Here is a 14,280-nt window from a genome sequence, read left to right on the forward strand (position 1 = left end):
CTTTTAACACTTCCTCCGTGGATGTGGATAGCTTTCCAAGAACCGCTGTCTATATTGTAGATTTGTGGCCTTCTTTTATAGAAATTTATCACCTGGTTTTCACTTCTTCCATCAGTTTAAATTCTCTAGTCATTTAATCACTTCATAATAGTTGATCATGGTAGCATTCATCCAGGGAACATGGTTGTTGGGGACCTTGGGGTTGATGTATGCAGGGGCATTTATTCTATACTTTGCTTCAGTTTTGTATGCTACATACATGGTCTGCCAATCTACAATACGAGAGTTTGTACCTAAACTCATTTCATTGGAGCCCCTCAAACTCCATTGTTTAGCTCTTTTTCAGTATAGCAGCTCGAATCAGGTTAACAGATTTTGTTCTTGATAACTTAACTAATTTTTTCAGACACTATGCAATTGTATTAGTAGAATTTACTTACCATTTCCATAGGAACTAGGTTGGACCTTTTCTGTTCATCCATTCAGTATACTTTGTTTGAAGGAACTCAAATAGCTACTCTCCCCATTCCTAAACTTTGGTAGTTTAAGCCTTTTAATTTTGTTTCAAAATTTTGAGTGTTTCAGAAACTCAAGATATAATTTACAATAGTTCTTCTAACTATACCCGAGATACCGAGAGTAGATTGGATGCATAAATATGGAAATTTGTAAGATTCTATAAGGTATTTTGGTACAGTACAGGTGATATTTTGTATTTTGAGGTGTTAACATATATCTGTATTTTTTAATTGGTTTGTGTAAATATTTTAAACCATCAAAATTTAGGAATGGAGGTAGTAGTTTGAATAGTTGGGACTTGAGATCTTCTAGCTGGATTACCAAACCCAAAATTTATGTATTCCCTGCCTTTGAATCTGTCATACTCTACTCATATATATTTACACAAATACAGTCTCACTATTAATGTAAGTAAGAGAAGTGCCATAAACACTCTTTTTTAACACTCATTAACATTCACTTTCTTATTGGATGAAATCAATGTAGGTCTTACCACTTTATGTGGAATCCATTTTCAAAGTAGGAGACCCGCATTGATTTAATCCAATAAGAGAGTGATAGAAAAACAGTGTTTCTAGCACTATTACGTAAATAATTAGTTACAAATTGATGGTATTGTGGAAATTATTAACACCAAATAATTCGGAGTTTGATTTAGTTAATTACTTGGGTTAATATCATTGGTTGTTAAAAGCTGAATGTGGATGATTTCCATAGCTACATAGATAAAAAAAAAATTGCTTCTGGTGGCCTCATTGGTGACTCAAATGAGCTTTCCATTGTAACTTAAGGACTTCTATACCGCCATTTCAGCTGAGATTTTGGAACTACTACATGGTTTTAAGTTAGCTCAACAACTTCTTATTTCATCCCTTTGTTAGACTTGACTTCCAAGTGCATTTGGCTTATAATGGTCATTCCACTACTTTTGCCGTTCAACCTAATTCTCTTTGAGATCCTTTATCCACTTTGTACAGCTGATTGGAATGTCCCTAATTGCTGTATTTATCTTAAAGTTAACGATTCTGCTGATTTTCTTGTCAATATTGGCCATCTTCGTATTTTCATCCACTATTATGAAAGTTCCTGCTTAGTCTTTTTCATTTTGATGTAACGGGTTAGTTGACGTAGTATGGAAGCAAGGGTTAGCAAACGCCAAACATAAAAGATAAACAGACAGGTTGCAAGCGACATACCTATCAAATAAGGGTTTTCGGAATCCACCAGAATTGAGAGAAAAAGTTTCGAATACTATTAATGAGTCATCTCTCTTTGGTTACAACTGTTAAGTTTAAACAGGGAAATAACAAACCCTGATGGGGCAAAAATAACAAACTGAAAATAAAACAAACAAATAATAAGATTAAGTTGAAATATAAAATTACTAAGAAAACCATCCTACATCAATAGTACACCTATAGTTCCTTAGCCAGTTAGCCTTCATATTAGCGGGTTGAACAACTCAACTGGTTTGAGCTAAAGGTTAAGGAGTTGGAGGTCTACGATTAAAATCCTGAGAAAGGAAAAAAAAAAAAAAACATAGCAATTAACATACTAAATTTGTCATTAAAAAAAGTTAGCCTTCATATTTTTCTTCTTCTTAATATGTAAATAAAAGAAGATAGGGAGCATATCAATGATTCAAGCTTTTATTGTGCGAGATGAGAGTTAAATTAACCCTTGGATCAATATTAATGTAGTTTATTTGTCAAAGATGCATATGCGCTTTTAAGGTGATTACACCAATGCATGATAAATGATAATTTAATAGAAATATCACTTTCTTATTCGGTTTATACATATACATTTTCTTAATTTGTATAAAATGATCAAATAAGTCATTCATTTTGAGACACCGAGTACTTTTTATAGTAAAAAAACTTCGAGTTCAAAAGTTTACATTTTCATTTTAAAAAACACGAACATATTTATTCATCATCATCATCACTCCCCCACTTCTTCCTTTTCATTTCTCATTAAAAACCTCTTATCTGATATCCTAAATCCATCTGTTCTAAACCTACCCTCCCGTTCCCTCAAAAGGAGTTATCCACATTATTTATGGGCATGTTTGAGTGATACACATGTCTAATTGTTTATCATGCCCTCTTTTTTATTTTATTTTATTATGTTTATACTACTTTAATATTAGCGTATTTTGAAGAGTATGTAGATGATTAAGTATTAGGTACAAAATACATACTACTAAATAATACACAAATTAAGCGGGAAAAATAAGTGATAACAAATTAAAAACCCAATTTTTTTTAGATCGGATACCGAGTTTTTAAAATAAAATAAAAAAAACTCAATTTTTTTATCAAAAAATTCTAAACCATGTAGCAAATATCTTAAGTACAAAATTTTAAGATGTACATTAAGTGTAAAATTCAATAAACAAAAAAAAGTTATATGTTAAATATTAAAAAATGAAAAGAGTTATATATAGAGAGGTATACTAGCAAAAACACAGATATGATGACAATAGCATTCTTTTTCTGTAGACCCGTATATATGCTCTCAGATTTTAGATACGGGCCCATTAACTTTTATGAGAAAACATGTGAAGAAGACTGAATAGAGATGAAGAATGTTGACCAAGAAAAAGAAAGAAACAAAAGGGGTGAGAATGAGTAAATAGAGAATAATCATAGCAGTATATTACCAAAAATGAATAGGAGGAATTTAGCATTTGGGAAGTCACAAATGAGAGGGGAACAAAGACGAGACAATGAGAAGACTTTAGTGACAAGAAGTGTACGGATATGAGATGATGTCACCTTAATGATCTGAACAGTTACTTGTGTAAGGGGTTAGGTTTTAGGTAATGCCAAAACAGACCAGCTAAGGCAATTGTCTTATCATCCACTCTATTGTCTTTAACCGTACACCTTCCTTATTAAGATGTTGTTGAGACAGAGATACTCATTATCCACCGTTTGATTCTAAGTTGGATTTTCATAGGTCTTCAGGTGCTTTAGGGGTTCACCCCCACACTATGGGTTCCTCTTCTTTCGGCTGCTATAAGCCTATACTAATAAGTAATAACTGTTCCTTTCAAATTATTTCCATCTTTCTTAGTAGTAACAATGCAACTAGTACAATTACATTTTTTTTAAAGAACAATTACATCTTTATTAGTAGTACAATCACACTAGTATATCTCAAGGTTGCAAAGATATTTGATCTTTTGGACCACAATTTTGAATATACAATTTTTCATTTTTCAACATTTTGTGCATGTGAATTTCAAGGCAAAATTTATTGGAATGTGTTAGAGCACCCTCAATGGTAGTAGTAGTATCTATCTTCACAAGACTTATACGTACTGAATAGGTACCATCATTAGGGAGATTTTTTTTGGGTGCCTAATGGGGTCTCAACTAAAACCTCACTTTGTAAACGAGTTTCACATGTCTTTAATATTAAAAAAAAAAAATGAAATACAATAATATAGAGTTATTGATAGATGATTAGTAGACCCCATTAAAGAAATTTGTGAGTAATGTTGGTTTGGAGGAAATGATTGCTTATCAGGTATTACTATTAAAAAATTATAAATAAGAGATGTGTACACGTGATATCCGTTTAAATACTAAAATTACAAGATTTTTTGAAGAATATTTTTTTAATATGAAGATGGTTAATTATGAAAAAGTTGAAATTACAGAGGTTAACACTATGTTTTTATTTTTACATGAACTATTTTCAAACCTCGTGCAAGTTACAATAGCTATTTAAGGTATTAACTATTTGTTAAATATAAAAACCAACATTAAGTCAAAAATATTAACAACCTTAATAACATGATACAAAGTCAAAAATAAATTCGTGGTTTACTCTATTGATATTTTTGGGCAAAATTTGATACATAAATACATGCAAGATGAAACCACAAATTAAGTAAAGTACATACAAGATAAATTCCAGAATGACAGCTAGGTTGGGAAATTTGACAGGGTGATGGGGACACTACACAAGCCTACAGTACCAGTTTCATTTTTGGATTTTTGTAAACGATAAAGTGGGTCAAGTAACATGTTCTTTATTTGGGAAAAAGAGTTTGTTTTGTTGTTTCCAAAAAGTTGTTGATTTTCTTTGGATTATTCAGACACAGAAAATTCAAGAGAAGCTGGAAAAAAGTTAAGCTTAGGCCACCAGGTTAGGAGGGTAAAAAGTGAAGGCAAAAGGTAAAAATTGACAATGAATTTAACTGCACTTCGATGCTTCTCCAGTTCTTCTACAACATGCCAAATTTAATCTGCCTGAAAAACTGAAAAGCTACTCCTGTTAGAATCATCAGTGAATCTCAATCCTGTGTCGGAAGGACATCGTATTAGAATATTGTTAGGTTAGTTAAGCATTGCAATTATATAATACTATATGGAACTGAGTGAGTATCAATTAAGCTAAATCATACTTTTGATTCCTAATATATTTATTTTAGTAAGACACACAATGGAGGACATGCACAACTCTTCAAGACATTTCGTAAAACTGTCCAAATTTAAGTAAGACATGCAATCTACCAGAATGTCCTCAAAATAAAACAATCTAGATCATATATTGCTTTTTACTATTGTAATGTAGAAATCCGCTCTAAAATTACACCTTAAAATATGACTATTATACAACCACTTTAAAATATGATACTATTACCAATCAAAACCCGAAAGGGACATAAAGAAGAAGGAAATAATTGCTTGAAAACTCAAGCAACGTAGGGAAGAAAATAGAAAGAATCCTCGAAAACTCAAAGGATTTTTATGTAAGTTATGAGATATGCGGAGTCCTCTACTTATAGAGGAACTTCTTCGCGACTAAAATCAACAAGACTTAAGGAAGGAATAACTGACCCGATCAAATGAAATTTTGGGGCGGAGAAACCAACTCGGTCAAGTCAAACGAAACTTGGGGAGCATGAAATTGATGGAAACTTAGGGTGCATGATACATGGGCAAAACATGCCGGAAGAAATACACACGAAATTAAAAAAAAAATTATACATTTTTCGAGTACTAAAAATTTACCATATAACCAAGGTCAGGCTCGACCAGCGGCGAAGTCATACATGTAGTAATTGATTTTGCATCGTGTGTTCCTTCCCGTCGAGTACTAGTTGGTGTTAATTTTTAAATATGGAACTTCTACTATTTTCAATTCACACACACTAATTCATGCGAAATCAATGAAACTTATTTAATGACCCAAGATCAATTATCACTTGAAGTAAAACACAAAAAAACACAACGATGGGTGAAAGCGATTTTCGCAAGTGTACGAAATCGTGCAAGTAGTAAAATTAAAACGGTAAGACCGAGTGTCGAACTCGAGGATCGCGTTATACTGTCGAATAGTATTTATAACTTAATTGAACAAAAATGTGCTGAATTTGTTTGATTGCAATAATGAAAATTAAGTAAAGTAAATTTGGTTTGAACTTTATAATAATAAAGTTGTCAGGGAAGAGTTTCACTAGATGACTATCTTGAGTTATTAACTTGAATATGACCTATTGAATCGACTTATGGAATCATTACCGAATTCTCTAATTTATTCTTGCCCTAATTCCTTAGTGGCAAAACCATTAATTCTAAAACAACTCCTAATTCCTTAGTGAATTTAAGGTTAGAATTAAGCATGAATGAACAAGAATTCTCAAGTGGTTTCAAGGGTTTGCATCTATTCCTAGACTACAAAGGAAAGAATTTCTTATCTCAAAGCGTTTATAAATTCAACTTCCGTTTCACAATAACCGTAAATCAATTTAAAGGCGGCCAAACAATACAAGCATTAAGAACAGAGATAAGAAAAATGATTCAATAAACTTCATCAATAATTAGAATAAAGTCATATAACAAAAGTTTTCATCTAGTAGAAAGATAGAAAGATAGGAAGGCCAATTACAGATCATATATGTTGAACAATGCAAAACACAATTGACATCAACAAAAAGCTATTAGAGAAAATGGTTTTGCACTTGCTGGAAATTTGTCTCGTGTTGAACATTGCTCATCGGTCCTTTATGCTTCAAAACATTGATTCCGTGCTTGAATTAACCACTCATGACTTCTCGAAATTAAGTTCACTTTATCAACTCAACCTATAAAAATAAATAAAGAACAAAAACTCCAAGAGTTTGTTAGGTTAGAGAGAGTTAGAACAAGAATGACTAACACAGCTGGATATTTTCAAAATCCTCTTTTTTGCTCAGTTTGACTATAAAAGTACTTTGAATTGATTCAACTTAACTGAAAACTACTTAAAATTGACTGTAAAAATACTAACTAATGAGACATTATCAATGGGCGCTCTAAGTGCAAAATCAAGCGCTGGCTCTCTGGGATTGGGCGCTCCATGCAGTTCCAACGCGGGCGCTAGGCATACGAGCGCCCATGTACAATTTTGGGTTGTCATTAACTTGTGTTTTGTGCATTTTTCTCATGTTTTAGGGTTCCAATGGTCGTAACTCTTTATAGATTTGAGATTGAAATGTATTGTTTCATTGTTACACATAACTGAAAGTGAATTAATACATCTCTTGAATAAAAAGTTCTAATCTCAAATGATTGCAACTCTTCGTGAAAGGTTGCCTTTTCATATGTGAGTGATGTATCATATGTTATAAATACATGGTATATATCCATATGAATTTGGACACAAATTTGACAAATTTTATAGCTTATTCTCTCCCATTTTCTCACTCTGAATCATCATCCTCATCTCTAATGCATAGTGATGTGTACGAAATATTTTTTCGTAAACCATCGCCAAAATGTACTTGTGCAAATCACATTAAGGCATACAAAATATTCTAAAGAGAATTAGTTTTTCACATCATTAGCATCCAATACATATTTTAGTGGAGGCAAATCGAACCTAAGAGATTCACGTGTAATCAATGATTAAATACTTAGTCACTATTATATATGTATGAAAGAGTGTCCATTACTAAAAAAAATCAATTTCCTTTAATAAATCTTTGTATCCTCAAGAAGAATTAGTCTCTCAAATATTGACTTTCAACTATCTTCTCTTTTTTTGGTCAATCCAATATTAAGTTTCTGAGTTTCAGCAATTAATCTAGGGTAACAAAGTAATTTCAGGATAACAGAAAAAACAATGATCTTCCCAAAGGCAGGGTAGATATTCACACACACACACACACTGGCCAATGTCAGTTAGTCACTATTCACTAACAATCCAAAGTCAGTTTACCAATTTCCCAAAAATGAACAAACTACACACATTTACACTGTGTGAATCCTATTTTCATTGGTGAATAAGCCATAGAACCAGACCATTGTCTCTCCCAAAGGAAACATCTCTCAACTTTATCTAACACATTAATTTCAAACACTTGTTTTATTTTCACATCTAAGTCTCAACCACACCATATGCATGTACACTTTCACTTATCAGCATTCTTCTATTCCTCTCTCAAACAATCTCCTTCATGATGTCTCCACTTGGACTATTCAAAGTTGCAATCACTGTCTCTTTCATTTTTCCCCTCATTGTTCTACTTCCTAGATCAGGTAAAAAAATGTCTCTCGTAACCTTTTCACTAACATGTCTAGTGTCTCTCTTTATCTTTACTCTTATTCTTCCGTCTTTAGAATGACAGTGAGTTTGATGAAATCACGTTAATATACCATGATACTTTTTTTTTTAAAACGGCAAAATTTTATTATTAATCAAGTCTCTGTACAAGACGAAGTATATCGTAATACTTTTAAACTTGACCGCCGTTAACACAAACATGCATTTAGGGTTTAATCGTATATTGGTTTTTATTTTATTTTTATGTCTATTATTATTTGTTGAAGGTAGAACTGTATTGTGTGATGAGATGAGGAGGGAGAGTAGTTTAGAGGAAAGGAAAGTGGCAATAGGGTCAAAACCTCCAGTTTGTGTAAACAAGTGCATGAAGTGTAGACCATGCATGGCTACTGTGGTTGTTAATGACCATGATCACCAAAGAAAAAGGAAGATGAAGGGCTTCAAATTAGAGTCCTCTCAGGAAGATGATAGCTATTATCTCCTTTCATGGAAATGCAGATGTGGGAATAAGTTGTTTCAACCATGATTAATTTCTATATATAAATAAATTTTTCCATCAAGAGTTGTAATTTCTATATCTTGGGGATTTGTACTCTTTCATATTGATCTATGATCTGATGTAGGTATACATGTTAATTAGCTAATATGTTAGCCTTATTGTCATTTTTTTTTTTTATGGATATCTTATTAATCTAATGTGCTTCTAGTAAATTAGTTAAAAGTTACTCCAATTTATCTTGAAGTTACCTTTTTTGTTTTGTTTCTATAGTCAATTTTGGTTATAAATATGTAGAGAGAAATTGTTTACACCCAAGATCACTTCATAAATATATATTCAGAAAAAGTATATAATTTTTGTGTCCTCCAAAAGTACATTTATGGACAAATTTTATCATAAAAAAGTGTACTTTAACATAAGTAGAAAAATTTAATGAATTTAAACGTATTGAGATGATTTAATCAAGTCTTCACTTGATGATAATATACAAGTAAGGCACGAGAAATTGTACCTACTATTTCATTTTTCAAATTGACATCCTTATTTTATTGCAAAAACATAATGACATTATGTGTTTAATAATGTAAATGTTGATGCATTTAACTTGTCCAAGATGAGGCAGAGTTTGGGCAAAGAACGCAGCAGTTGTGTCCGTAATAATAAAGTGGGGTCCGGGGGTTCATATATAGGAGACAAAAATGTTTGGAACTCAAGAGAAGATTTTACTTGATTTGACTGCAAACCAATTTCATTTCAATGCTATGAAAACATTTTCACCCATTTGTCAGCTTCGGACAAGCTAAGCATAGGTGGGTACAACATTTATTTTCAGTAAAAAGAAAGCCGAATGACTTAAATTCAAGAAGTGATTTTCATTTTTGAGAAATGTTAATATTGTTTTTCGAGTTGAGAAAAGTACCTTTAATAAAATTGAAATTACTATCGAAATATTATCGGGTTGAGTTACGATTATATTGTTTTCTTTAAAACGTTTCGCGGCACTATCCGAGTTTGTGTAAGGTAGACTAACAATCATGTTGCCTTCAGGTTAAAACAACTCGATTATGTACTGCACCGTAAGTAATCGATCGTTCAATTAAACCACTCTATATGGTACGAAGACCACTCGAAATCGACGGGCCAGAAGAAGTGGAAGAATAGAAGAAGGACTCGTCAACACAAGTCGAAAAAGAAAGAAGAGAGGAAAAACACAAGAAGCATCAACTGTCAATTTCGGGGTAAAGGATAAGTGAGGCGTAGTTCGTAACAAAAACAGAGTGACTTAAGGATTAAGTTCGGCGTTTTCGTCGTGTGTTGATATATCCAGAATCTTTCGGATACTCTGTTGGATCATATCGGATCGTAACAAATTTATTACAGATAAACGCGTTCAGATTAATGATTAAATTAACAAAAAAATTAATGTAACATTTTCAAGTGACAAAAAAGTATATTTTTTTTACCCAAGCCCAAGCCTGGCCGGACGGGCATCGTTGTTGCGCGTGTGGAATATATATATTTCGTAAGTGCTCACCCGTTCGCAAAAGTTGGTACCCCAAACACACATCCTTGTAGGTCACCCTCCACTTATATAAACACTTACTAAGTATTATGGTTCTCCAATGTGAAACATTTTTAAGTCATACCAACACTAACTCTTACTAAGATGTTTATTCATTCCAACTTTTTTCCACTATTGTTATTAGTGTTCCAACAATTGATGAGTGTTATTAGCTCTTTAATGATAGCATTGGCGTTTCTAAGGTAGAGTTACAGAAGTCGTTTTCACATTGACAAACGTAGCTAAGCCTAAACGGAGGACCGATTGAGTTTGAGAATGAACCCACCACTGTCAACAACAATTAAGTGTTGTTTCATTAATTAAGCGAGATCAGATACGTGGATCAAATGGCATCGTAAAGTTTTATCCAATTGTTTAATATCATGTCATATTTTTATATTTAATTATTTTAATAAATAAAATTTTGAATTAGTTGATTCAGAATATCATTATCCAACAAAACTACAGGGTATCAAAGAACTCTCCAAGTTTTAATTCGAAATTTCATTAGTCCATTTAAAATTACAGTTGGAAGTTATTTTTTGGAGGAAAAAAAACCAATTTATTATTCAGCTAAATTCTATTCACCCAATGAAGTCATTACCTGTCTGTATTCTCTTGACTCTTATGAAGCATATATGGTATTCTATGTTAATGAAACTCTCCTTATATGGTATGGTAGCTCTATTAGTGTGTTTAGAGTGAAGCTTACCACTACTATTGATAATCATACAAGTTGCCATATAGGACAGACCCAATCAACAGATCACTAAAAAGTCTATCGTATTAGAAAATAATGTAACTTTTTTTGAAAGCGTATTACTGAACATTATTTTGAAACAAGGTAGCTCATATTAGCAAAATAGTTTCAATTTAAAACTCATAAAATCTCTCTCAAAATTTGTTTTTCGACCACCTTCAGCAGCAGTGAGTTATAATATGAGCAAGGGCCTAGTTGTGAATGTCTTGGGCCGATTACAGTGCATAGGTCTGGGGCTAGCTTCCTATGTGAATCTCCTATTAACTTATAAGAATTTCTTTTCTAACTCTCCAACTTTCTCGCACGCCTTATGATTTTAGAAGAAAAAAAAAATCTGAAATGCAGTAGGGTGTTTGAGAAGAGAGTAGAGAGATCAATAAAAACCCATCTTAATTTTTTTTTCTTAAAGGAAAAACCATTGTAACTTTTGGATGAGATTGTGTCCTTCTACATAGAGTTCAAAGGGTCATGCATAACAATATTATGTCTTATAAGTCCATGAATGTTGTGTTTATGAGAATTAGTTTTTTCATCTAAAAAGGCTTAGCTTGTTGCTCGTTTATCTTCCACTCATGTGTAACTTTTGTGTATATGTAAATAAACTATATTTTATTTCATTAAAAGTGGGTAGTAAGATTAAGAGAAAGATAACATTAACATGTGAGTACTAAGAGTACAAAGTGGGTAGTAAGATTAAGGGAGAGGAAGATAGTTAGAAGAGGGAATGAGAGAAAAGAGAATACGATGATCCATTGACTAGAGAAGTGAACGATGATAAATATCATGATTAACTTATTATATCTGACTGTCTCATCAAATACTTGAATTAGACAAGATACAAGAACAATTATTATATTATGTCTCTTATCCGGACCACCAAACAAACCCTTTCAAGGTTAAAAACTCTTATTTTTAAGACTTGATTATTACTTGAGATTAACATATATATCTTTAGTACACAGGTTAGTATGACATTAGTTTATGAATGACTTTGAAGTGATAAGACTCTTATTAATGATGAAAGTGACGAATTAAATATAACTAAGAAATTGGGAGGGTATGTTGGCAACCGTCCATTTTCATTGGCATCAATTTTCAGGAGCAATTACTGAATGCGACATTTTTGTTGTTTACCAACTGTTCACCCTTAGAAAAGGAGTATGAATTGAATTATATCACCACAGAATTTGAAAGATGGGTCATAATAGTAGTAAAAGCATCAAATATCTTCATGTATCGCTGTTCATATATTTCTTTATTTCGGTTCTGACCTCCCTAAAATGCTTTTTTTCATCTCTAATTAGTTGGATGACATACCACAGCCACTACTGTCTATTTAATTTCCTGTTACATGTTTCTATGTTTTCTTTTGATCCCGAATAAACCTAAAAGACGACGGCCTAAGTTGATCGGAATTCATAGATGACGACGTTGCTAATGTATGTGAGGTCGTGTAACTGCATGAACACTAATTAATGTTCAAGTCAATGAAAGTTGTAAGAGAGCTTAGAAGTTTTACCATAATTGAGAATATACATAGAATCATTATATTTGATAAATCAAACACAAATATAAGAACAAGTAAATATGACTGTTCATCAAATTAAATAGAGAATAGAAAACTTCTCGATTATTGACTGAGGCATGCAAAATGCACTGGGCTTAAGAGTATTTCGCCACCTCGGATAAGTTATCCGATGCGATAGGTCTCATAGCTAATACTCTCCAGGATACAACAGTCGCTTCTTGCTAGCACCGCACGTGGATTAGCAAGGTCTCAGGAATCACTTATGGATGCTTATGGGAACTTATAATTTGTTATTAGTGACTAAATTAAATCCTCGTAAACACAACATTCACGGACCTAGGAGACATAACATTGCTATGCATAACCCTTTGGAATCTATGTAGAAGGTCAACAAACTCTGATGCTAGGAAGCCGAAAGTGTCAAAAGCGAACAATATAAAAGCATGTTGATTGATTGTCAGAACACGCTTTCTCATGTTTGGCCACATTGCTTGACCAGCTTTTAGGACTGTCTGTCCTATCGTAAAAGCCCCGACCCCTAAACCCACAAGTGGTGAAACCCCAGTCAAGTCCACACATGCATGTTTTCGTCCAAACATTTGTACACCATAACATCCGCAGGCCTAAGTGTCAATCTTCTATCTAGTAGATCAGTCACAAAGTTCACAGGCCCCTCCTTCTTCACTGATACTCCCGCCCGTCTGAATATATCAAAAAGTACATATCTAACAAAATGATGCATGTACTTAAAGCCGGGAAGCTCCTTACAATGAATGACATGCTCCCAAAAGTATCCAGACACATCTTACGACAAACAGGACACACCTCATCAATAGGACATAGTGGAATCATAAGACGATATCGAAGGATAGTACGATACTCCATTGGTGACATATACTGACCTAACCCATCAATTGAGATAGCTAGAAGAAAATCTTAAGCATGTGCTGCTTGCAAACATCCAAAAACTGCCTTCTATCTAGTGTTTATGTCAAACTTAACTTCCGTAGGATTAATTTATTGTTCTTTCGTGGATCATATGATTAATTCATACGGTGTTGATTATTTGGTTGGATCATGGACTCTTTGTGGATCGAGTCTTAACGCAATTCAAAACACCTTCGTTAAGTTAATAATAAGATTAAAGATAAACGGTGGAATGTGAAAAATAAAAGTTAGAAACGAAAAAGAAATTGAGAAATGTTATAACTATATAATGAAAAGATGAAGAGATAGAGATGAGTGATAGCAAATGAAAAATGTTATTTGAACAATAAAATAGCTATCCAACAATATATTTTATACGATTCATGTATAATTTCAATCTATGTACATTCTTTTTATCATTCAAATCAATAATTATAAATAATGTATTTTTATAAGGTTTCAAATACTTATCAAATTTTAGATGTTTGAATAACATTGTCTGAAGCAATTATGAGTCCAAAACTCCAAGTTTAATTATTATTATCTCGGGGTTATGAGACAAAATTAAGTAACATTATTTATTAGTATATGGATGGATATGATATGATTGTTTAATTCACGCCTAGCTAGTGGGCAGTGAAAAGATATCAATAAGATTTATGTATATCATTTACTCAAATTATCTATGATAAGTGATAACATTGCACTGCTTCACCCATATCTTGTCTTGACTTAAAATATCTAGCAAGTCTATTAACCATAGTGACTAAAGTAGTGTAATAAAATGACCAATTATAAGGCAACGCCATATACCAACAAAGGATGCAACTAGTTCACCCAAATAGGTGATGTCACATTAAAACTAATTTTGGACCGTCAATTTTGCAGCTAATAAAGAACAGAAACATGGCATGGCATGGGCC

The sequence above is a fragment of the Medicago truncatula genome, chromosome 2 (assembly GCF_003473485.1).
Source record: "Medicago truncatula cultivar Jemalong A17 chromosome 2, MtrunA17r5.0-ANR, whole genome shotgun sequence".
Classification (NCBI taxonomy): Eukaryota; Viridiplantae; Streptophyta; class Magnoliopsida; order Fabales; family Fabaceae; genus Medicago; species Medicago truncatula.